The 24,375-nt window shown below is 48.0% G+C and overlaps 1 protein-coding gene and 1 pseudogene across 7 annotated transcripts in view; both read left to right on the top strand.

Moving 5' to 3' along the window:
* Trappc9 (trafficking protein particle complex subunit 9) overlaps positions 1-24,375 on the top strand; it is a 456,271-nt gene that overhangs the window by 381,679 nt on the left and 50,217 nt on the right. The gene's annotated exons all lie outside the window — the stretch shown is intronic.
* LOC121136239 overlaps positions 15,770-24,375 on the top strand; it is a 57,715-nt pseudogene continuing 49,109 nt past the window's right edge.

Below are 24,375 nucleotides of genomic sequence, written 5' to 3'. Positions count from 1 at the left end.
GTGGAAAGCCCAGCCCCATCTTGTAGCATAGAGGAACAGCAGGCTGATGTCTGCAGGAGAGGGAGTAGACTAGTAGGCCTGTAACAGGAGCTTCTTATCCCCAGGGAGGGTAAGAGACCATGTGGTCTACCAAAACCTGTGATCATGCGAGTTCCCACCAGATGGGGGCTCACCCCTCTGTGATACCAAAGTGAGAGTCAGAAGTGGGCCTCACTTTAAAGAGTGGTATTCGGGGTGCAGGGTTTCCTCAGGGAATCTCTCTCACGTCATCGGTTCACAGCTCTTCTCATCTTTGGTCCTGCTATGTGTGGTGAGTCCTTGCTCTCTGGTGGTGATTTCAGGCTGCTTCTTCCTCAAGTTGAGACCTCCTTGGGTAGAACCTGTTAAGTGTTAAACCCTAGGACAAATGGCTGAGGTGTCTATTTAACATTTCAAAGTGGGCTTGGCCTTCAGGTTCTACCAGCAACCTTTAGTCCCCACCTGTTATAGGGCCTTCCTGGTTTGCATACCCTGCCCTCTACCCTGAATTCTCCAACCTGGGGGTGGGGGTGGGGGCTGGGAGGGGGTGGACTGCACTTCCTATATAAGACAGCCATTGTGTTACCTTTCCCTTTTGTACCTTGTCCCTCTTGGCTGCTGCACCTGGGTCTCCTCTGTCCCCTTCTCCTCCATGTCTCCCAACATGACCCAACTGTGTCTGATCATGTCCACTCTGGACTCTTCCAGATGTCCATGCCTCTGGCTATGCTCTCCCACACATCTGTCTACAATAAATTTTCTCCTCCATCATACCCAGGAGCAGTCATGTCCTTTCCTTTTTTTTTTTTTTTTTTATTCGAACCTGCCCCGAACCTTTTGTAAGATGTCCCTCTCACTTCTAAGGACCCCGATGACCACTCTAAGCACAGCTGTATAATTCTAGATCACCTCCAGTGAATAGATCAGCCCCTCTTCCCCCTTGGCAGTAGGTCTAGATCACAGGATCCCCACCCTATCAGGCCCTGGCTCTGCCGTAGGCGTCAGAAGCTCAACTCCTTTGCCGCAGGTGCACACATTACAGGCTGTGTGTCCTGTTGCTTTTTATGCTCATCACACCCTTTATGGTGCCCAGCGTACCTGAGACAGAAGTAGTCTCTTCAGAGGTCTGTTTGCCTGAGGCTGTGGGAACCCTCAATCCCAGCCTCACTGCCTTCCATCTCTGCTGTTTCTCTGCAGACACCCAAATACCTACAACATGCCCTGCAAGCTCTCCCCAGTTCCATTCTTACTGAGAGTCCATCATATGCTGGTCATGATTCTGGAAGCTGGGAATGAACAAAGTAGGCTGTTCCCTCACACCTAAGGCGATTTCCAGGCCTTTATGGGACAGCATCTTGACTGGTCAGGTATTCCAGAACCACCTGGTATGGTTAGCCCCTCCCTGGGCTTCAACTTACTCATCTAGGGAATGAAAATCCTTAGGGTCCCTTCCTTGGGTACCAAGGAAGAACAATAACTAACACCTTGGCCCAGGGCTTGAGGCAGTGAGTCCTCTGTAACAGTAAGTTCAGGCGTGAGTCAGCCAGCTGGCCAGTGGAGAACTCTAAACTGTTCCTGGGTAGGACAGGTGGTGAGTGCGGGCCTGGATGATGATGGCACACCTCTGTGCTATGTGTGGACTGTCTTGCAGTGCAGGAGGCTGGCTCCATGGCCCTTTCCCTTGGGTGTCAGGCCCCTAAACCTGAGCTCCACAACTTGCCCCTTCTCCGTGGGCATCCAGAGTCCCTATTTGTGAAGCTATGACTACTGGCTTGGTCAAGAAGGTCCGAAGAAAATATTCAATTTATAAGCATGATGGAGAGCTCACTGACTATTTATTTGTAGAACTTCTGTGAATCTACTGCCAGTGGTGGATGTCTGTGTGGGTCTAAGGCACACTTTTCCCTGACCAGAATTACAAGAATTAGAAATAGGGCTTCCCCCTGCCACCCTTACTAAGGCTTAGCATTCACTTTGAATGCCAGGTATGGAGGCCAAGATGGAGGATTGTGCTTGGGACAGAGTTGGGCAGTAGAGGGAATTTTATTATTATTATTATTGAGGGGGTGTTTCGAGGCAGGATTTCTCTATGTGGCCTTGGAGGCTGTCCTGGAACTAGCTCTTGTAGACCAGGCTGGTCTCGAACTCACAGAGATCCACCTGCCTCTGCCTCCTGAGTGCTGGGATTAAAGGCATGTGCCACCACTGCAAGGCTATGTAGACAGAAGCTACACAGCCCCCCTGAGCTATCCTTCAAAAAGAAGCAGGAGGGAGATAAGCCCTGAGGCTGTGCAGAAGCAGTAATTTCCTAGGAAGTTGGCTCTCCCTGCAGCCATTAAGAGAGGGCCTGCAAATTCGACAGCTGATACCAGGACAACCTCTTAAAAACACATCTGGGATGTGTGATTGGACCATGTCACCCACTTGATGCTAGGAAACCACCAGGCACACCCTGATAGAGTGTCAGTGCAACCCCCCTGGTAGCGTGGTCAAGGTCTCTGGAGGTCTCACTGTTGCTTCATCCACTCTTCCCAACTGCTGAGACAGCACCCTTGTATCCTTCCAGCCATTTCTAATGCTGCCTTTCCCATGAAGACTTTAGCATGTACCTTTGAATCCCATCAGCTTTGTGTCCTCAGCATGCTGTCTTGTGCCTGACACTGAATAGATAGAAAATTCTACTGGACCAAATGATATGAGTGAACAGGTCCATCAAAGCTTAGGCAAATGCTTGCTCCTATGCCCTCACATCTTTGTGAACATCTGAGGACAGTATCTACAGCCATCAAGAACCCAGGTCCTCAAGCCACAACACCATCAATAGATGTGGCAGTAATGAAATCCACTTCAAGGTGACCTGGACCTGCTGGGTCTACATTCCTGCTAGGCCAGGGATGGAGGGCCATGAATAGACTCCATGGTTCAAAGGACTCTGACCCAACTCTCTTAGCTTTCCCTGGCTGCATAGCAAAATCCAGTAACACTACAGGTTTCTGACAGCCACCTGTGCTCAAGGTATCAGTGGGTCACATATTCTGAAGGGACTGGGGATACTTGCCTCTTTTGGTTTTTGTTGACTCCCCATAGTTCTTGGCATTGGCTAGCTAGTAACTACATCTTAGGCAGGTCCTGTATGGGATCTGTATGGGTAGCCATGTTTTATGTTTTGGTGACAAGAGAGTTAGGGTAAAAAAAAAAAAAGGCCTTGAACAGGGAATCTAAGTCTGCTTGAGGAAACTCAAAGTGTATCTATCTTAAAGGTGAGCTTTCTTGAAAATCCCAATGTGGACCTTGCCCTTGGCTGCTGTGATGATTGGAAGAAAGATCTGGGCAGGTTCCCCTTTCGTATCTGTGTGGGAATAAAGTAGTGAGCATGTGCAGGAGGAGGGAGATCAAGAGAAAGAGTGTAGAAAGCTGGAGTCTATAGAGTGCAGGAAGCTGGAGTCTATGGATAGAGTGCAGGAAGCTGGAGTCTATGGATAGAGTGTAGGAAGCTGGAGTCTATGGATAGAGTGTAGGAAGCTGGAGTCTATGGATAGAGTGTAGGAAGCTGGAATCTATAGAGAGTAGGAAGCTGGAGTCTATGGATAGAGTGTAGGAAGCTGGAGTCTATGGATAGAGTGTAGGAAGCTGGAGTCTATGGATAGAGTGTAGGAAGCTGGAATCTATAGAGAGTAGGAAGCTGGAGTCTATGGATGTGTAGGAAGCTGGAGTCTATGGATAGAGTGTAGGAAGCTGGAATCTATAGAGTGTAGGAAACTGGAGTCTATAGATAGAGTGTAAGAAGCTAGAATCTATAGAGTGTAGGAAGCTGGAGTCTATAGATAGCCTTTGATATCTCCCCCTAATGTCTCACCTTGAGCCTCATCCTTGCCCAGGGATCTCTCAACCACATCGGGCTTCCTTAAGGACCATTCCCTGCAGTGGCATGTCCATTGGGAAGTGATGGCTCTGTCAGCTAAACTCTTGCTTTTTTTTCTTTTGTGTGTGTATGTGTGTATATATTACAGGTGTGTATACATATGTGTACAGTATAGGTATATTCCTGTATATGTGTGTGCCACAGGTCAACTCTGAGTGCCATTCCCCAGGCACTATGTATCTTTTCTTAAATGACAGAGTCTCACTGGCCTAGAGTTTACCAAATTGACTAGGTTGTCTGGCCAGTGAGTCCCAAGGATCTGCCTTTCTCTTCCTCCTGAGCACTGGGATCGTGAGAACACACTGCCATGCGCAGATTTATTTTCCCACGTAGGTCCTGGGGACTCTAATCTAACTCATGCTTGTAAGAATTGCAATTGATTGACTAAGCCATTTCCCCAGCCCTTCAGTGGGCCTCTTCTTCACTGCAATCAGAACTCTCCTCCACAATCTGGGCATGGTGACATACACCTGCAATCCTGGCAATTGGGAGGCTGAGGCAGAAGGATTTCGAGCTCAAGGCCAGGCTGGCATAAAGAAATAGCCCTTGCTATGGGTCTCTACATGCCTTCCTTAGCCTAGCGATCCTGTGCCACTGCGGTATCTCACCCTCTGCGTGGCACACTTCCCACAGTAGCTCAGCTGCTCATGTGATCATGTGTGTGCAAACAAAGCCACACGATGCTAAGATCTTGGACTTCCTCAACTGGATGACTCAGATAGTGTGTCTCCTACCCTTCTGCCCCACAGGGTAGACGTTGGGGCTGAATCACGGAGACCAAACAAGAGGACCAGAGTTTAAATTCAATTGTGGTTCCCTAGGCTGTGAGCAGAGCTGGTTTGTATTTCCCTCACCCCACACTGATTGAAGTCCTGAGAACAGGTGAACCATGGGGAGACAGGGTTCAGTAAGGGACATCTCAGCCAGAGGCTGTGTAAAACCAAGGCTCAGAGCCCCATGGCAAGGGCACAGGGAGGTGCTACTTGTGAAGCTGGGGTTCCCAGGGTTCCCATATCTCACAGCTGCACCCACAGAGGGGCGCTTCCTTTTAACCACAGATTTAGAGAGGTCAGATGGTTCACTCAAGTATGCCCCTTGCCCAGAGCAGGACCTGGCACTAGCTGAAGTCTGGCTCACATTTTTGCACCTTGGCTCCTCTAGACTAGTGGTTCTCAACTTTCCTGAGGCTGCAACTCTTTAATACAGTTCCTTATGTTGTGGTGGCCCCCAACCAGAAAACTGTTTATGTTGCTACCTCCTGACTATAATTTTTCTGGTTATGAATTATGATGTAAATATCTGTGGTTTTTGATGGTCTGTGGTTGCAACTCACAGATTGAGAGCTACTGCTCTCGACTCATGAGGAGCTCCCTCACCTCAGAGACTGTCCCCAGTGGTTAGAGGTGCTAGGTGAACCCAACTGCACTGCAGGAGCCGGGAAAGCACCGACCAGCACCAAGTGCCCACGTTTAGAAACCGGGCCTTGGCACATCAACTAGTCCAGAAAATTTAGTTCCTCAGTTTCCAGTATTGCCTCTGCATGTATAGGACTTCCTGGCCACGGCCAAAGCAAGTCAGGGTTACTGTCACTTCAGACCTTGGGATCCTTCAACTTTGAAACAGAAGGACTCTCAGCAGTACCGTTATTATCAGACAGCACCCTAGCAATACCTAGAGACCTGATTAGATGCCTGAGCACTGGTATCCTTGTGTCTTGTCTAGAGATCTGGTTACACATTCTTTTTAAACCACACACCTAGCACCACAAAGCCTTCAGTGCCCTCCTTATCCTAGAACAGAATCTAAAAAACTCGCCACATCCACAGACCTCATTGCCAAGACTCTCCTCATACCCATGCCAGTCCATTGACCTCCACCACCTATCTCCCATTCCTTCCCTGTTCTCCCTAGCTGGCTGATCCTTCCGGAGTCTCAGCTGCACAGTTTCTCCTCTAGGGAGGCCTTATCCTGACACTATGCTGGATTCTTGCATCTCTCCCTGTCTTCCTGCTTAGCACTTGGTATGTGACACTGAAGTTTTACACACTTAAATGCATTTTATTTCCAGGCAGGTTCCAAACTCTGTCATTAGTCATGGTTCCTACAGGAACCCCCAACCCCATCAAGGCATGTTGTGTAAACCAAGGCATAGCTGCAGGAATGACGGGAAGTTTTAGGGTGTGTGGAGTAGGGCAGATGCCACCAAAGGACCCTTCCTGGTGGGTGTCATTTTCATTAGTTACTGAAACCACGAGGGAGAGATCTGAGTGCCTCCGACCTGTTCACAGCTGCCTGTCTGCCCTGTGGGCCAGCAGGACCGCTGACTCTGGAGACAGACACATCAAGGTTACATAGGAGGTATTGCCAGCCTTGAAGAGAGAGAGGATCAGCCTCATGGAACATTTTTTGGCCCCATCAAAGGTGTTTTTATGGGAATCTATGCTGGCACTCCCCTGATTCATGTCTAAAATCCATATATGAGTGAGTACATACCATGTTTCTCTTTTTGTGAGTGGGTTACCTCACTTAGGATGGTTTCTTCTAGTGTCGTCCATTTGCCTGAATTTCAAGATTCCATTGTTTTTTTCCGCTGAATAGTACTCCATTGTGTAAATGTACCACATTTTCTCTGTCCACTCTTCAGCTGAGGGGCATCCAGGCATTACAAATAATGCTGCTATGAACAAAGTAGAACAGACGTCCTTGTTGTATGAACATGCATCTTTTGGGTATATGCCTAACAATGGAATTGCTGGGTCTTGTGGTAGACTGATTCCCGTTTTCCTGAAGAATCTCCATACTGATTTCCAAAGTGGTACTCCCACCAGCAGTGAAGGAGTGTTCCCCTCTCTCCACATCCCCTCCAGCATAAACTGTCATTGGGGTTTTTGATTTTAGCTATTCTGGCAGGAGTAAGATGGTATCTCAGAGTTGTTTTGATTTGCATTTCCCGGATGGCTAGGGATGTTGAGCACTTTCTTAAGTGTCTGTCAGCCATTTTAGACTCCTCTACTGAGAATTCTCTATTTAGTTCTGTACCCCACTTTTTAATTGGATCCTTTGGTGTTTTAGAGACTTTCTTCTTGAGTTCTTTGTAAATTTTGGAGATCAGCCCTCTGTCAGATGTGGGGTTAGTGAATATCTTTTTCCAATCTGCTGACTGCCTTTTTGACTTGCTGACTGTGTCTTTTGCCTTACAGAAGCTTCTCAGTTTCAGGAGGTCCCATTTATTAATTGTCGATCTTAGTGTCTGTGCTACTGGAGTAATGTTCAGGAAGTGGTTTCCTGTACCAATTCATTCAAGGGTACCTTCCACTTTCTCTTCTAACAGATTCAGTGTGGCTGGATTTATGTTGAGGTCTTTGATCCATTTGGACTTAAGTTTTGTGCATGGTGATATACATGGATCTATCTGCAGTCTTCTACATGCCAGCCTCCAGTTATGCCAGCACCATTTGTTGAAGTTGCTTTCTTTTTTCCATTGTATAATTTTAGCTTCTTTGTCAAAGATCAGGTGTTCATACGTTAACGTTGGGGTGTTCAATTTGATTCCATTGGTCTATCTGTCCATTTTTGTGCCAATACCAAGCTGTTTTCAGGACTATAGTTCTATAATACAGCTTGAAGTCAGGGATGGTGATGCCTCTGGACGTTGCCTTGTTGAACAGGGTTGTTTTGGCTATCCTGGGTCTTTTGTTTTTCCATATAAAGTTGAGAATTGTTCTTTCAAGGTCTGTGAAGAATTGTGCTGGGATTTTAATGGGGATTGCATTAAATATGTATATTGCTTTCAGTAAGATTGCCATTTTTACTATATTGATCCTACCTATCCAAGAGTATGGGAGATCTTTCCATCTTTTGGTGTCTTCTTTAGTTTCTTTCTGTAAAGACTCAAAGCTCTTGTGATATGGGTCTTTCACTTGTTTGGTTAGTATTACCACAAGGTATTTTATCATAATCCCACTGCCAGAGAGCCTGGGAAACATAATCTTCATCCAGTGACTGATGGAAGCAGAGGCAGACACCCACAGCTAAACACTGAACTGAACTCCTGGAATCCAGTGACAGAGAGGGAGGACTGATAAGCAAATTGATTAAGACTGGGCTGGTTTAACCCCACAGAAACAGTTGGCCTGAACAAGGGGGAGCTCTTGGACCTCAGACTGATGGCTGGGTGGACAGCATGGACTGATCCATACCCCCTGAATGTGGGAGTCAGTGAGGAGGCCTAGGTAATCTGAGGGGCCTTGGGTAGTATTTATCTTGAGCATACAAATGGACATTGGCTGCTCATCCCTCAATGAGGGATGCTGTCTCAGCCTAGACTCATGGGGGAGGGCCTAGACCCTGCCCTGGATGAAATGACAGACTCTGGAGATCCTCCATGGAGGGGTTCACCCTCCCTGGGGATCGGAGTGGAGATTGGGTGGGGGACTGGGGAGCCTTGTGGGGAGGGTGGGGGAGTAGGGGAGTGAGATGGAGCTGGGATTGACATGTGAAACAAGCTTGTTTCTAACTTAAATTTTTAACAGAAGGAGAAAGAAAAACGAGGAAGGACACCCATTTAAAAAAGAGTGTTTTATGGCTGTTTCTGACAGATGGTTCCCCTAAATGAAGCTTGATGTCCAGGGATGGCCTAGGAGCTCTGGCTCAATTTTCTTTCTCTGTGGTTCTTGCTGCCATCTTTTACCTTAGAGGTCAGGGGCCTTTGCTCAGCAGGTAGGTGAATGTGCAGCAGGGGATCTGGGCACCAGTGCCAGGCATCATCGAAAGAGGAGTCAGCCCTCAGCCCTTGTTTAATGTGTTAACTCTGCTAGTATGCTCTCTCTGTCGTTGTCTGGCTGATCGTCCCTGAGACACTCCCAGTCTCAGATAATCTTATTAGTTGGGCAAGCATTGACCATTGATCATGCAGTTGGTGCTTGGCTCTCAGTGAGGTTGTGAAGTTTAGTGTTCTGCTGTCATGGAGGCCACCACTCTGGAATGGGTCATCTAGCTGGGCAGCATTTCTGACAGGGTAGCCAGAGGGTACCTTGAGGCCAAGGGGAGTGTAGCTTTTAACAAGAGAAGTTTATGGAGAAGGGAAAGCCAGACAGGCCCCAGTTCAGTAGCCCATCCTCCCACTGGGGAGGAAGGCTATGGCTCTGGTACTACAGTAACATTGAAGCAAGTCAGAGGACCCAGGATAGAGCTACAGCAGTGACTCATTCTTACGGTGACATCAGCCAGGTCTGTGGTGAACCTCTTCTGTGTTCAAGGAACAAGGAAGGCAGGGGTGCCACAGGGTAGCAAACACTGATATAAAGGACATGTCAGGGTGGTATTTACTCAGTCAGTGAACCAGGGAGATAACAACCAATAGCCTTCTAGCCTTTGGCGTGCACGCTTTCAGACAACTTTTTGCTGTGTCCTCATTTTCTCAGACTGCGAATATTAAGAAGTTGGCTATGGACATTAGCTGGAGCTAATGGGTGTTAGTTCTCAGAGAGCAGGGGAATGGCACTTTACAGCAGGTGTAATGAAGGAAGTGGCGACCAGACTCTGTCCCACCTAGAAGACTCCCGGGGAATGGAGGCCTCAGGCTAGGAATCAGGAGAATCTGGAGACCCTGAGCCATCGAGTGTGCCTCAAGGCATGGCCAGAGGCACCATAAGGAAAATGTTTGTTGTGCAAATAGCTGAGTGGGTGCTGGTTATCATTCATCGGGTGTTTGAATGTCACCTGATGTAGTTGTAGCAACAGAGAAGCACTGCATATATTCTCAGGGACAGACATGACAATCCTATACTGCTCCCCAAGAAAGGGACAGAGGTGAGCTGATGCCATGGGCTCTGAAGGAAGAGTCATGGTGAGATGACCGGAAGTCAGACATGTGTGGGAAAACGGCTGGGGGTGGGCAGCCAAGTGACTATGTGGTAGATGTCAGGGTGCTTCTAGAGAGGGGTGTTCTCTAGACTAGGTCCATGCCTGGGACCTTGTAAACCAGTTGGCAACTGTGTGGAGCAGAAGACCCATACAACTCAGAAAAGGACACTCCTGAACTATCTCCCATGGGAGGGGCATCCCCATTGGCAATACACCATGCTCAGAATTCTCCCTGCTCCAGCCAGGGGGCCGAGCTTGGCCCTGGTCTTTGCAAAGATTGGAAACCTTATGAGAAATAAGGTGGTGGTTAGATGGCTAAGAATCCCAACTGCTTCTCCTGCCAAGCAGCTGTGCATCCACAGCAGCTGCACATTCAGTGGCTGCTCCTCCAGAAGCTGCACAAATGCACTTATCCTGCTGGTCCAGATATTTGCATTGCATACATAAGGTGGCTGCAAAGACAGGATTTAGGTCTACTGGCACTGTATAAGCCTTCCTTCTGGCCAGAGGGGTGAACCAGGGGCTTAGGGGTACACAGTCTTTCTTATCTCCTGCTCTCCAGGCCTCACACCAATACCATGTTAATGGAGATTAAGGCCTCAGCTGCTCAACTCCTGGTGTCTTACCCATAGTCTCATAGTCCAGAGGTGCTGTGTGTGCAGACAGAAGTAACCACTCTTTTCAAGCCTTTCTCATGCCCTTGGGGATCAATGGTGGCCCAGTCTTAATGGTTTTCACCAGAAGCATCATACATGGAAGTTTTTTAAAAAGATGATTGCCTTCAGTGTATCTAGTACAATATCTCTAAGTAGAGCAGCTTCCTGAAGAGTGTGTGTTTTGTTTTGTTTATTTTCTCATCACAAATGACATGTAAGCTAAGACTTCTCAGAACCTGGGCCTCTGCTCATGGGGATTCACGAGTGCGCTGCAAACGGCTGTTTGCTAGCAAGGCCTGTTTTCCCTCCTTTGTCTTGGGAATGCAGATGAGCTGCCGATTTGCCTCAGCTGCAAACCTACACTTCTGTGTACTGTGGCAGACAGCTGGGATGAACACAGGGCAGAAAGGGGCCACACTGGCCTGGGCCTCGCTTTGTTGACAGTCTTCTTACATACAGCCTCAGCAGGCTCCTACTCCTCTGTGAATTCCTCCTGCACACTGTGCAGCTCCTAGCGTGGTGAGGCTTGGGGGACAATTAGTCAAGGCAGGAACATGGAGCCCCACCGAGCACAGAGAGAAACATTCACTTGCCTCAGGGGAGGCACTTCCCTTTCTGAGTTTCTAGTTTTCTTTGGTGAAAAACGTTTGCGGTAGATGCATGGCTAGTTGGAAGGGGAGTTACAGGGTAACTTTTCCAAACAGTCCACAAGGTGTGGCCCACCTCAGTGTTGGTTTGAGCTACTGGGCAGATCCCACAACTGCCTCTGTCTTCCTTCTTTTCTCAGCAACTCCTGTGAGCTTTCCAGGGAGAGTTTTCTGTTTTTTAATCTTAAGCCTTCCCTCCCATGTTTCAGCAAACCAGTGAAGCTTAGAGTCTCTTCATTTCTCCCTGACAGCCCTTATCAATCTCCCCTTAATTGAAGCAAGCAGCCTTAGTAGCAGGTCTCTCCTGCGGCATCCGGGACTGGCTTCGGCAGCAGCAGCACCTGATTGGCCTTTCCTCTGCCTCTGCCATGTCCCCAGGGCTGTCAGCAAGGATGCCTCTTGGATGCAAGAATAGAATCTTGGAGGCGCAGATGGAGAGGGACCTGGGTGCATGGCTGCAGCTGGGTAGATGTGTAGATAGACGGGGGACTGAGTGAGCACGTGCACAATGGCCCCGGGCCAGCTGTGGAGGGGGTGAGAGACAGCGTGGGTGCTATTACTGTCCTGGATCCTGAGCCAGGAAGAACCTTCAGGGCTTTGGGAATTCATTAACCAAATGGAGCATTTGTTCAGCCAATGTATAAAACAAATTAAAGGCAGCTTTAGTCAGCCAAAAGGGGTGAGGAAGAGAGAGGGAACTGGTCAGGGAGGTGAAATTTTGAGGGTGGCTTCAGCCTCGCTACAGACCCCTCTTTACGACCAAGGCTCAAAGAGGAGAGGTCACATTTGTGATCAGCAAAACCCAGTCAACACAAACACCCAAATACTGCTGCCCAGGTGCCAATACTTTCACTTTTTTCTTCCATTTTCTGGGTTGTGGTTTTATGTCCTGAAATCAGCGATGGTGGCAATGCCTGGACCGCTCAGATGTGAGCGAGTCTCCTTGCCCTCCAGGAGCTTTGCCCACATGTATTGGAATAGACCACGTCTGAGAGTCTTGGGCAAACAACTCTGAAGCCTATCAGGACTGGGCTAAGTTCTCAGAAGTTCGCTAAGACACTCCCTGCATTTTCTTTGTGTCTCTTGATGAGTGAGATAAGTGGATGCCTAGGATGGGATTATAGTCTGATGAGGTGAAACCAGGAGTCAGTAGGGTTGACAAAGAGCTTGGTACATGTGCTTTCCCTATAAATGGGCTTACTAGTGAGAGTCCTACAAAATTGCAGGTTTGTAGCTGGGAAGGGAGAAGGGCCTTAAGCAGTTAACTGCGCTCTAATTCCTGCCTTTCTGCTAGCTAGAGCCTTCAGCCAGACTCCAGAGCAAGGGACTCCTTTTGTCTTTCCATTTCCCCCCAGATTTTCCTATCTTTCCCTGCCACAGCAGAACATCACTACATTCTGAAAAAATTCCCAGATAGTGAAGGAGTCTTAGACTGTTTTATATAGGCTTAGTTTTCTCTCCATTTCATGTCGGAAGCTTACAGGTTCCATGACCTTGCCGTGGCTGGAAGACTGGGCACCTGTGTGATCATTGGCCATCCCAAACCAGTGGCTGTGTATCTCACTGCCAGAGCACCTTCTCCTGGACATCTCTCACTTATCTGATCACTGTTTGTGCCCAGTAGCCCTGGAGTCAGCCCCGAGCTGCTTTCTGTGACTACAAATGACAGCGAGTATCCTCCCGCTTCCCCCCCCCCCAATGTAGGGGTTCATTCCTTCTCCCTCCTGCCTGTGACTCTGAATGAAGCTATGATGAGTCATCCTCATGGCAGGCTACCATGCAGTTCTCTTCAGGAGAGACTCATGCCCGCCAGCACAAATCCAGTTTTGTCTAAAATGCCTTGTTTTTCTATAAGTTGTAGTGTATTCTGTGGAGAGGACGGACCTGGGGGAAGTCACGTATGGTGAGCCAGGCAAATACTGTTTAGAAGAGAACTAAGGACTATACGAGGAGGATGCTTCTTTAGTCATCAGTACACACACCCTACAGACTTCTGAAGCCACCTTAGGTACCACCAGTCCCTCCTAGGCCAGAGTGTCCAAAGCTAGCTCAGTCTTACGAGGAGCACACCTTGCTGAGCAGATGGCAGGGGAGTTCTAGTGGGGAAATGAGGCAGAGGATGCTGCCATTGATAAGATCTTGAAGCTAGGAGAAACCAGCTATTCTGAGAGCCTTTAAGCATCCCAAAAGCTCCCTTCTTAGTACTCCAAGGATAAACTCATTTTTACCTGGAGGCTCTGGGAAATCTACTGCCAAATTCATTCTTGTTGTCAGGACTCAGGTGACTAAAGGGCTGAGACTCTGGCCATCTTGTCATTAGCTAGGGTCCTGCCAGTTTCCACCAGACACCCTAACTGCCTACGTCCTTTGGTACCAGCATTGAATGGTGGAGCCCATTCTGTGTCTCCCTTCCCTGCAATTAAAGAAAGAGAATGATCTATTCTTAAGAGTTGGCTTCCAGAGGTCCTGAGTTCAATTCCCAGCAACCACATGGTGGCTCACAACCATATTTAATGAGATCTGGTGCTCTCTTCTGGCCTGCAGACATGCATGCAGGCAGAACACTGTATACATAATAAATAAATAAATCTCAAAAATAAAATGTTAAAAAAAAAGAGTTGGCCTAGGGAAGTCATGAGCCCCAATTACAGGGGTCCTATATAGCATGCCATCCTCACAAGTGTCCCATGCCTTCACCACAAGCATGCAAAGATGTTTTCCAAGGGTGGTGGCTACCTTGGTCATCTTAGATACTTCCACAGGGCGTGACACCTGATTTGACTTAGCTATAGGCTTGTGGGCTTCAAAGGTCAAAGCTGGGTCTAGAGCTTACAAGACACTCTCACCTAAACAGCACAGATATCTCATCTCTGTTCAGCTCTGTGTGTTGAAAGAAAACTCTATGGCAGTGGTTCTCAACTCTCCTAATGCCATAATCCTTTAATACAGTTCCTCATGGCGTGGTGACCCCCAACCATAGAATTATTTCATTTCTACTTCATAGCTGTAATTTTGCTACTGTTGTGAATTGTAACATAAACATCTGAACGTGACCCTAAGTGGTCGTGACCCACATGTTGAGAATCACTGCTCTATGGAAAGGTCACCGAGTACTGTCATGCAAACAGGAAGGCCGAGGAAGAAAGGGCTGTTTTTACTTTGCTTAGAAAACATTATCACACTATCTCAGACTTGACTTGATGGGACTCATGTGTCTAGAATGTTCCAGAACCACCTCCTCTGGGAAGTCTGAGAGTTAGAATACCTCCCTCAGGTATTGGAAGGGACATTGGGGATAGTAGAAAATGATAGTCACTTGCCACAGGCACCTCAGGGAAGGAGGTGGAATGTGGCAGAGGCAGGCTAATGGTCACTTCTCACAGATGAAAAAGGGATAGCTGAGTTCATATGCTCTAGACAGCAAGTGATTCTCACAGGCCCACAGTGCACAGATTTTCTCCAGCAGGCAGTTGGGCCTGCTTAGGCCTCGATTTCCCTTCTGTTAAGTCACCAAGAGTGATTCTCTCTGTGGCAGAAGCTTATGTTAGGTGACAAATGAGATTGAGTTTGAAGCCCCTCCTGTGTAATAATACCTAATTCCTTACACAGAAAAATGCATAATTATACCATCCAACTGAAGCAGTTTGTGTGTGTGTGTGCATGCATACATATGTATATAAGCTATGGGTTTCCCGTAGCCTCTGTTAGGATTAAGTATCAGGAGAATTTGTTAATGTCTAGGAGTGCCTCACACCATGTTCATGGTTGCTTACCTAAGGCCAGACCCTTACAACACAATGGACTAACTAACAAATGTCTGTGTAGGGCATTGGCAACCATCGTCTACCTTAAACACATCCCTGCAGCTCAGAGTTTGATCGTGAACTTCCAGAAGCCCAATTCTCAGCTCATGTCAGCTATGGGCTTTTGAAATGGGATAAGAGCTCCTGCCTTTCAAGGCTTTTCAAGCACTAAATGCACCACAAGGCTTTCAGCACAGGCCTGTCACAGGGTAAATGGGCAATCAGCACTGCTGGCAATGTGATTAGTAGTGTCCACTCTGTCACCATTAGTCAGCCCTGACATTTCAGTCTCCACCTGTAGCCATGTCTGTTGGAGATCTGGGTGTTGCTGACAGACCCTGGGGCTGTGATTGCCTGCCCCTTGACCGTGGCTGACAGCCTAAAGAGGTAGCTGGGGCCAGGTGTCACGATGGACCTTTCCTATGGCTGAAGGCAACTTTGACCTCTAGAGTGGGTCAGGCAGCTAGAGAGGCTGTTGGGTTCTCTGGTGACAGCAGTCTAAACCTGCATTTGGCATTGACTGGGGACAGCTCCTTGGGGTCTGAGCATGTGTGTACATATGTGCTGTGTTATATGCTGAGCTAGGTACCTTCTAGATTCACAGATTGACATGCTGCTTTCCACCTCCGTACCCTAGAAAGCATCTGCATCTAGATACAGGCAGAGAAGGAAGTCACAAGGGTGGGCCACAATCCAATAGGACTGGTGTCCTCATAAGAAGAATTTTGGTGGGAGATGGTGAGATGGTTCAGTAGGTAAAGTTGCTTGCCTGCCTATGCCTATACTATGGACATACATATGTACACACTACACATATCACACATGATAATAATCAAAATACTCTTAAATTATAAAAGAAGAAATTTGGGGACACCGAGAGCTCATTTGAGTGACTGAATCCAAGATGCAGGACCCCAATGCAGACACCGAGTGGAATGACATCTTACGCAAAAAGGGCATCTTGCCCCCGAAGGAAAGCCTGAAGGAACTGGAGGAGAAGGAGGCAGAAAAGGAGGAGCAGCAACTCCTCTAGCAGTCAGTGGTGAAAGCATATGAAGATATGACTTTGGAGGAGCTGGAAGAGAACCAGGATGAGTTCAATGAGGAAGATGAACGTGCTATCGAGCTGTACAGGCAGCAAAGGCTGGCTGAGTGGAAAGCAACTCAGCTGAAGAACAAATTTGGAGAAGTTTTAGAGATCTCAGGGAAGGATTATGTTCAAGAAGTTACCAAAGCTGGCGAGGGCTTGTGGGTGATCTTACACCTGTACAAACAAGGGATTCCCCTCTGTTCCTTGATAAACCAGCACTTGAGCGGGCTCGCCAGGAAGTTTCCCGACGTGAAGTTTGTCAAAGCCATCTCCACGACCTGCATTCCCAACTACCCCAACAGGAACCTGCCCACGGTGTTCGTGTATCTGGACGGTGACATTAAGGCACAGTTCATTGGTCCTCTGGTGTTCGGTGGCATGAACCTGACGAGAGATGAGTTGGAATGGAAACTGTCTGAGTCAGGAGCAATCAAGACTGACCTGGAGGAGAACCCCAAGAAGCCCATTGAAGACAGGCTGCTGTCCTCAGTGTGAGGCTCTGTTCCCATGAGAAGAGACAGCGATTCTGAGGGTGATTGAGACAGCAGCCACTGTAACCTTTTTGAATTGTCTTGATATGACATATTGTCTGGATCTTTAATAAGGAGGAAGAAGCAAAAATTTATCATATTTTGGTTTTTAACCTTTTTATAATTATTTAAATTTTATACATTTCAGAAATAATCACCGCCGAAAATTTTATTAAATTCCTTGGAACTCTTTAAAAAAAAAAAGAAAATTGGATATAGATCTGTACAGAGGGAAGACCCTATGAGGAGGCAGGGGAGTGACCTCAAAAGAAACCAGCCTCCTGGTTTCTTGATTTGGGACTTCCAGCCTCTATAGAGACGTTCCATGAAGTCACATAGTGTATGGTAGTTTCTGTGACTGTCCTGGCAAGCTGACTTTGTGTGGGAATGTGTGTGTGTGTGTGTGTGTGTGTGTGTGTGTGTGTGTGTTAGGGTGAATGATGGTGTTTCAGGGTGGTAGTTGTGTGTGTGTAAATGTGTGAGACTGAAGGTTGCAGAGCACCTCTGCTTTGATATTTAGGGACCATTTCAATTTCTAACTAATTTGAGCTTGTCTGTGTTTGTAGTCATGCATACCTATCTCCTCTCTTTCTCCCCTTGGCACTTTCCCTCTCCTGTGCACATAGAGTGACAAGTTCTCTCATGTGTGGCAACAGGAAGTGCATGGCATTTCAGTTCAGACCCAGTTGGATTGCAATTTCATTTCTGTCACTTACTAGACAGATTCTCTTGGCCAGCCCCATCATCTCCTTATGCCTTAGCCTCCTGGCTCCTGAATAGGGGTGCTCTGATACCTCCTTTGTGGGTCCTAAAGCCTGTTGGAAAGAGTATGCTAGTTGGTCATCTGCATACCCTGCATCCAGGTAACCACTGGGATTTTGTTTCAATACTTGAACCACAGACAATAAAGCACCTATGCCCACTCTTTCCATATTTGTGTTCATATCATAACCCAACATGCATAGCAGCTAAACAGGCCTGTTTGATATAGTACAGGAGCAGGTGTCTGCTTCTCCTTCAGCCTGCAGGTTGTAGAAGCATAACTCCCAGGTAGCACATTCTTAGCCACTGCAGCACACACATGTCCACATGCAAGGCTGTGTATGTGGTAACCTCCTTATGGATTGAGACAGGGAATTTCATGTGGTTCGGGGTGGCTTAGGCCAGTAGTAGCCTCCCTGTAGCTTTTCCCTCGTGTTCCATGTACAGGATAGCTATGAAAGTCAATGCAACGAGAGCTTTAAAAAGTGGCGCATGTGCAGAATCAGTGGCAGGTTGCTATGCAGAAGAGAAAGATTTCATACTATCGTGGAGTGTTTACACATTCTTTGTGTTTATATCCTCTTGCTGTAATCCCCATATCTGTATCAGGCTCAGAAGGTTGCTATCTGTGCAGATGAAGATGCCTACACTGGGAAGGAAAACCGTGTGACTATGCTGCTCTGCAGGTAATAACATAGAGGATATTGGGCGGAGGGAACTGTCTATTCTAAGTTTCACTCTTACAACCGCAGAATATAGGTGATCTACTCCTGACTGTCAACTTGAGATTTTCCACTTTTTGGTCAGTACAAAGTGAGCCACATCCAGTAGAAAGCATATCTTTAGTTTTGAATTTGGACCTTTTCTGGCCAGCAATATGTGGTGTGACCCTTGACTCCAAAGCCATCCCAGGTTGTGAGGGGAGTATTTGAAATGGCAGGGGATTGAGTGGCTCAGCTTTGATGTTGGGTAGGGGTGAGCATGCTCAGTGCATTTCTAACTTACAGCCTCATCTGAGATCCGGCTTGCTAGTATCTGTGTGCACACTGATGATCTGTTATAGACAGTTTTCTTTCTGAAGTTCAGACAGAGGGCTCCGGGTGGCAGAAGGGTCAGTAGCATGGTCTTCAGGTGCCAGGGACAGACAGTTCTCAGAAGCCAGGCAGACCAGGCAGGTTCCTTCAAGTTACTCACTGGCCAGCAATTGCAGAGACAAAATGATGCCCTAATTGACCTCACAGGTCTGTCCTTAATAAAAGTCTCAGGCTAGTGTCAGACATCTAGGACATCTGAATCAAAGGTCAAGAGACCCCAGGATTCTCCTTCAAAGGGCCATTTCCAATTCTGTCATCAATTTTCTGAATGGAGTCTTATCTTTAATCCACTTGGTAGGAAATGTGGACAGTTATCTCTAGTTGACGTCTATCAGTGGGTCTGGAGCTACATCACTGCCCTTATTTCAGGACAATAGGTAATACAATCTCCTAGGTTACCTGTGGGACCAGAGACTACAGAGCTCACAAAAGAGACGGCAAACAGCTACCTTGTGACACAGAGGATGGTATGTCCTGGCCTAGTTCAGACCAGAGCTCAGAGCTCTGTGTGCCAGCCACTGCCCAGAAGGTAGCTGCCATGTGGGCACATGGGATGCCAGGTCTCTATACTATACCTGCAAGATGAAATTCCTCAGAAACACACAGCTTCCACAGCCTCCATTTATATCAACCAAATGGACGTGACTAGTTCTCTGGTGCACACTCCAGCTGGTGGCAGCCCTGGGTTTAAAGGCAGAAATGCTGTGCCCACTCTATGTGCTTGCAGTTAGAACTCCAGGAAGGATAGTGGTGGTCTCGACCCCTGCATCCTCAGCTCCTCACTGAATGTCACCGGTTCTCAGGTCTCCATGTTGTATCTGCCAGCTCTTACCCTTGCGTCATGCCTAAACACAATTGCAGGGATCCTCTATAGCCTTGTCATGTCCTACACAGGGACAGTAAGGAGATCAGTTGACTGCATAACTTACCCTAAGGTTATTCAAATCCACAGAAAAAATTATCTGTGACCTTCAGCCTGGACATTTAAGTCCATATCAATGAGGTTGGCGCTAGGTCCCTCCCAGGCCTCTAACCCAGGCTTGGGTCTGGATACCTCCCTGTATGGGAGTGTGTTTGAGGTTGGATGTAGTAACAGGCTACAAGGTCTCTCAACAGCCTCTAAAATCAAGGCATTTTAATCACTTTGGACAGTCATTTCTTTTCTTGATGACCAGTGTCAAGGACTGGTCATCAGTACAAGGGTTAGACTTTAAAGCCCCAGCCACAGCATGCTCATGATCTAAGTGGGTCTGGAGGTCCCCCCATTTCATGGGTGTTTGCTCTCCTCTTTGGGGACTGTGTTGCTGACAGAAAGTCAGCTCCTGGCCTTCAATTTCCAGAGCTCTCATTGGAAAACAGGGATGACTGTATGCTGCCCGGTAGCTTAGGCTTCTGGGAGTGGGTTGAGAGACTGGCAGTCAGAGTCTGAGGAAACCACATGGTCACATGACTTCAAGAGATGGTAACTATGCCTAAGGCTTATCAGGCTCAAACTAGGTGACATCAAGGCTAGAATGCTGAGCCATGTGGCTTGATGGATGACTTGTAGAGTCCCTTCAAATGCCCCCCCTTACTTCTCTAGAGTAGTAACCATTTTGATTGAAAAGGTACTGGAAGGGAGAATAGTGAGACTGGGAGATCTGGTTTGTGGGGCTTCCATAGCAGAGCCCAGGAAAATAATTGTAGGATCACAGGACTGCATTTCCGCCATCACCTGTGGGACTATGTCCTTAGTGACAGCTCAGAGTCCTGGGCCTTGGGCTCAACTGCCAACAACAAAGAGTCTCATCTGATGTATCTGTTGTTCTGGGGAAGGCATCTAAGGGGTCCCAGTGGCAAGTAATATGGATGAGTCACAGGCCAGGGCAGCAGAAGGCAGGCTTGGTTCTCTTTTACCTAAAACAATGGCAGAGAGTGAGATGGGAGAGTAGATCTGGGGTCTTCAATTGAATCTAGAATTGTGAGAAAGCATGGGTTCCCCAGACCCTGCCTCTGTCTATCTTTGAAAACATCTCATAGGTCTTATTTGAGTTTCTTGAATCTGCCATTTCTTCTCTCCCACCTTGCAGCCTTGGTTCTGACCTCCACTTCTGACATTTTGACAAATACTAGCCTCTTTTCCCATCTTCTTGAAAGACACCCCCCCACACTCCTTCAGGAGGGTCCCAGCACCCAGCCTTCTCTAAGGATCAGGCCATTGCTCCCCAGCGGGGAGTACCCTAGCTTCATAGGGAGGTCATGATGTTGATTCATGTAGGGCCTGTGGAGTGAGTGTATCCACATGTATGATCTGGAATGTCTCCTGGTCCTGGCAGTTGGCTTTATCCATGGCTCTGGTCCCATGAATAATACAGTTGGGGTACCAAAGCTCTTCTTAGCTGCATGTTGCCCTCTGAAGTCTTGAGGTACCTGAGGAGGCTCGTCGTGGGCAAGTGGAGAAGCACAGAGACCACCCATTCAGGTGGCACTGCCTTCTCATTTGTGCCTTTAACATGAGAGGGCCTTTGGCTGCAAGTTCAAGTGTTCCAGGGCTTCTTGGCAGGGTCCCTAGTTTCCCAGCAAATGTCTTTATGTGCAGGTAATAGAGTAGTTTGAAAGAACTGTAGAGATGTGGCTATACATTCCTGGTACTGGGCCCTGATCTGTTGCTGAACCTCTCCAGATGGGAATCCCCATAGCAGCATGATGGGGCACACTTATTTAGAGGTTGCTGCGCTCTGTGTCCCGGGAAGGCTGTATGTCTACATCTTTCTGATGCATTTAGTTGTCAGCCCCTCCCTAAAGGATATCTGGCTCCAGACAAGCCAACCAGCCATGAAATTTCCCGTGGGTGGAAGTGACCTTCTCCTCAGATCTTATTAAGGAAATTAAATTTCCATTTTTATTGGGAACATTAATTGATCCCCAAAGAATTGAGGGTAGAGTGTCTTTGTGTAGAGTTTCAGGTCCCAGGGGGCTGAGGCTGTGCTCAGCCATGCTGTCCTTCCACAACCTGAGCATCCATAGATGGATGCCATGCTTCTGCCCCACCCTCCAACATCCAGAATGATCTTCCCAACAACTATATCTGGTTCCAGAGATTTCCTACCTTGTGAACTACCAGGAATGGAAGGACCCTGGCTCCAGAAGGCAACAGCCCCTTCAGTCCTGCTGCTGGCAGAGTCTGGCTTCTGAGACCCACATGACTGGCCACGTATCAGGGTCCCAGGCCCACTGATGAGATCCTTGGTATCCTCTCAGGCTTGGGCCACTGCTGTCAAAATCCAGCTGGGATACTCAAAGCTGTTTTGGAGCTCCATGGGAAGGAAGACAGAGTCAGCAGCCCATGTGTTGAGCATGCTGTCTGAGGGGAGTAGGCAGCTCTGCTGTGCACAGGCTTCAGAGTTAGTAACCCAGCAGCAGTCAACCCTTCCATCCCACAGAGCCAGCGATGAATGGTTTCCAGTATCCACCACCCTCTCTGATCCTCTCCCTAACTCTGTGGGCATAGGGGTGGGGATGAGGAGAAAATGCCGTAGAGACATAAAATGACGTACCCCCCAAATCACAGCATCTTGATGGGGGAGTCAGCCTTCGATCTTCCTGGCTGTCACAGCCTTAAGAGAAGCGACCTTATGAGGGTCACATCAGAGTTCTTTAGTCTCCCAGGACCCCAGCCTCAAGAGCCATCTCCCTCTCTTTACCTATTCCCAAGCCCAGTAGTTCTGCCTTCTGCTGTCAGTTCACCTCAGTGAGGACAGCTCTTGCCATAGCCCCAGCATCCTCCTGAGGGATTACTGTGGAATGCTGGTCACATTCATGCCTTTGAGGACTCAGTGCACATAGGAATGCTCTGAGAATCCCAGAGGGGAAGAAATCTATTCATTAAATCAGAGCCATCTGCTCCTAAACACATTCTGTGGTGGAACTCTTTAAGGCCAGAGCTCCCTGTGGCAAACCGTGACATCTACTCAGCCCCCCCACTGTCTCACCTGCCCTCAAGACTTCTTGGGGGGTCCTATTGACAATTTGACTGTGAAAGATGCCCATACATGCATTTATTTCAATACTTGGTGGTACTATTTGGGGGAAGTTCTAGAATCCTTTGGGGTTGTATAGCCCAGTCCCATGGCCTGTTTGTTCCCTGCCTTATGGACTAACTGATGCCAATTGGTGTGTCAGCCCCCTGCTACCACCCCCATGCCATCCCTGCCATGATGTCCCGCATCACCTCTAGAACCCTAAGCCAAAATCATCTCTTTCTACCTTAGCTGCTTTTGTCAGGGTACTTTGTCACCACAGCAAAGATGAAACCAGTGCACCTGTTAATGACAGTGGTACAGTAGCAGGTTTGTCCCCCACCCTACCCCCAGCCTCAGAAGTATGCACAGGATCCCAGCTACAGAAACATCACAGTGACCTGTCTGCTTTGCCACCCGTCCATTCAGCAGACAAGAAAACTGAGTTTAGGAGTTTGTATAACATATCTCTATAACTGTGCAGCCTTTTCTAATCTCTAAAAGCCATTTCCAAAATCCAGAAAAATAGCCTGAAGCCTGGCCAGTTCCCCAGAAGCCTCTGCAGTCTTTAATCTGTTTCTGACATGATGAGAGTACACCTATCTCCACCAGGCTTTGGACTCATTTAAAACATGCTATCTCATGCACACAGGCACTCGTGTGAGCTATTCCTAATCCAGCCCATAGAGGCCTGGCTGTGGCTTTGTCCCTATAGACCTAACTGTTACCAGCCAGTCTGACTCTCCTCAACTCTCCCAGAGAGCTCCTGTGTGAAGCAGTCAGTCTGAGAGGCCAGACAGAGTACATGGAGGCACTAAGCCTAATGTTCCACTTTCCTGATATGACCCACCTTGGGCTTCTCCCTGTAGAAGAGGAGTTTCCTAAGGGCAGCCACTGAATGACCATCTCTGCTGTTTTCTGGAGCCATGTCTGCTGGAGAAGCGTCTGGACGGGGTGGTCAGAAATGAATAGATACAGCTCCCAGACTCAGCCCAGGGGAAGTCCTCTAAGCTCAAGCCTGCGTTTTACCTGACATGGTGGGTCTGTATTAGGCCATAGACTCCAGTCCACCAAAGCCAAATACATGGTGGAAATTGCTTATCTTAGCAGTTACCTTGACCTCTAATTGAGTCTCAGCTCTTCCCCAGTGCTGTAGGCTGAAACCTAAACTCCTTAGCATGATGTTCTCGAACTTCCTTACTGTCTCTCTGGGCTCCTCACCCACTCCGGCTGTGGGCACTTGATGACTCCCCTCTGCTCACCCTGTGTGTGACAAGCACTCATCTGGACCTCACCCTAGATGTCCAATGGACTCCTGAGTCCCTGTCTCCATCTGCCCTCCTTCCCTTCTCCGTGTCAGACCACTTCTTGCACCTAGCACTATCTTCTATATCATGGGGAGCTCCTCCCCTCTCATGATGTCTTTGAGGTGACCAGGCACAGAAAAGGGTGGATATGGGCTAAAGGTTTTCATCCCCCCCAAATTTTATGTTGAAGTTCTACCCATAACAGTTGTATTTGGGGAACCAGGCCTCTAAGGAAATCACTGAACTTAACTGAGACCTAGGGTAAAGTCCCTGAACCAACAGAATTGGTGGTCTTGAAAGACAAGGCACTCAGAGATACAGAAGCCTTAAGAAGAGGCCCAGCATAAATTGAGCACAGGGTGAGCTAGCCTTATGCAAGCCAAGGGGAGGTCTCACCAGACACTCACCCTGTGTCACTTTGATTGTGGGAACCACAGATGCCCACACTAGCTCTCCAGGCCACACAGTGTAGTGTGCCATGATGGCTGTCCAAGATGAGCAAGATAGGCAGAATGAGATGAGCCCTCTCCAGCATGTGGCCCCATGTCTAAGGATTTGTTCCTGCTGGTGGCAGGTGGTGTTCATGAGAGGACACCTGTACTAGTAGCTTCATGTTCAGTAGGCCCCATTGGCATGTGGCAGCCCACTCTATTGTTTTAGAAGTTGAGGCAAAGGCTCTCCTT

Source organism: Mesocricetus auratus, unplaced genomic scaffold, assembly GCF_017639785.1.
Source record: "Mesocricetus auratus isolate SY011 unplaced genomic scaffold, BCM_Maur_2.0 Super-Scaffold_100055, whole genome shotgun sequence".
In the NCBI taxonomy this organism is placed as follows: domain Eukaryota; kingdom Metazoa; phylum Chordata; class Mammalia; order Rodentia; family Cricetidae; genus Mesocricetus; species Mesocricetus auratus.
Note: the sequence above shows the minus strand (reverse complement) of the source record. Positions and strands in the feature narration are given on the sequence as shown.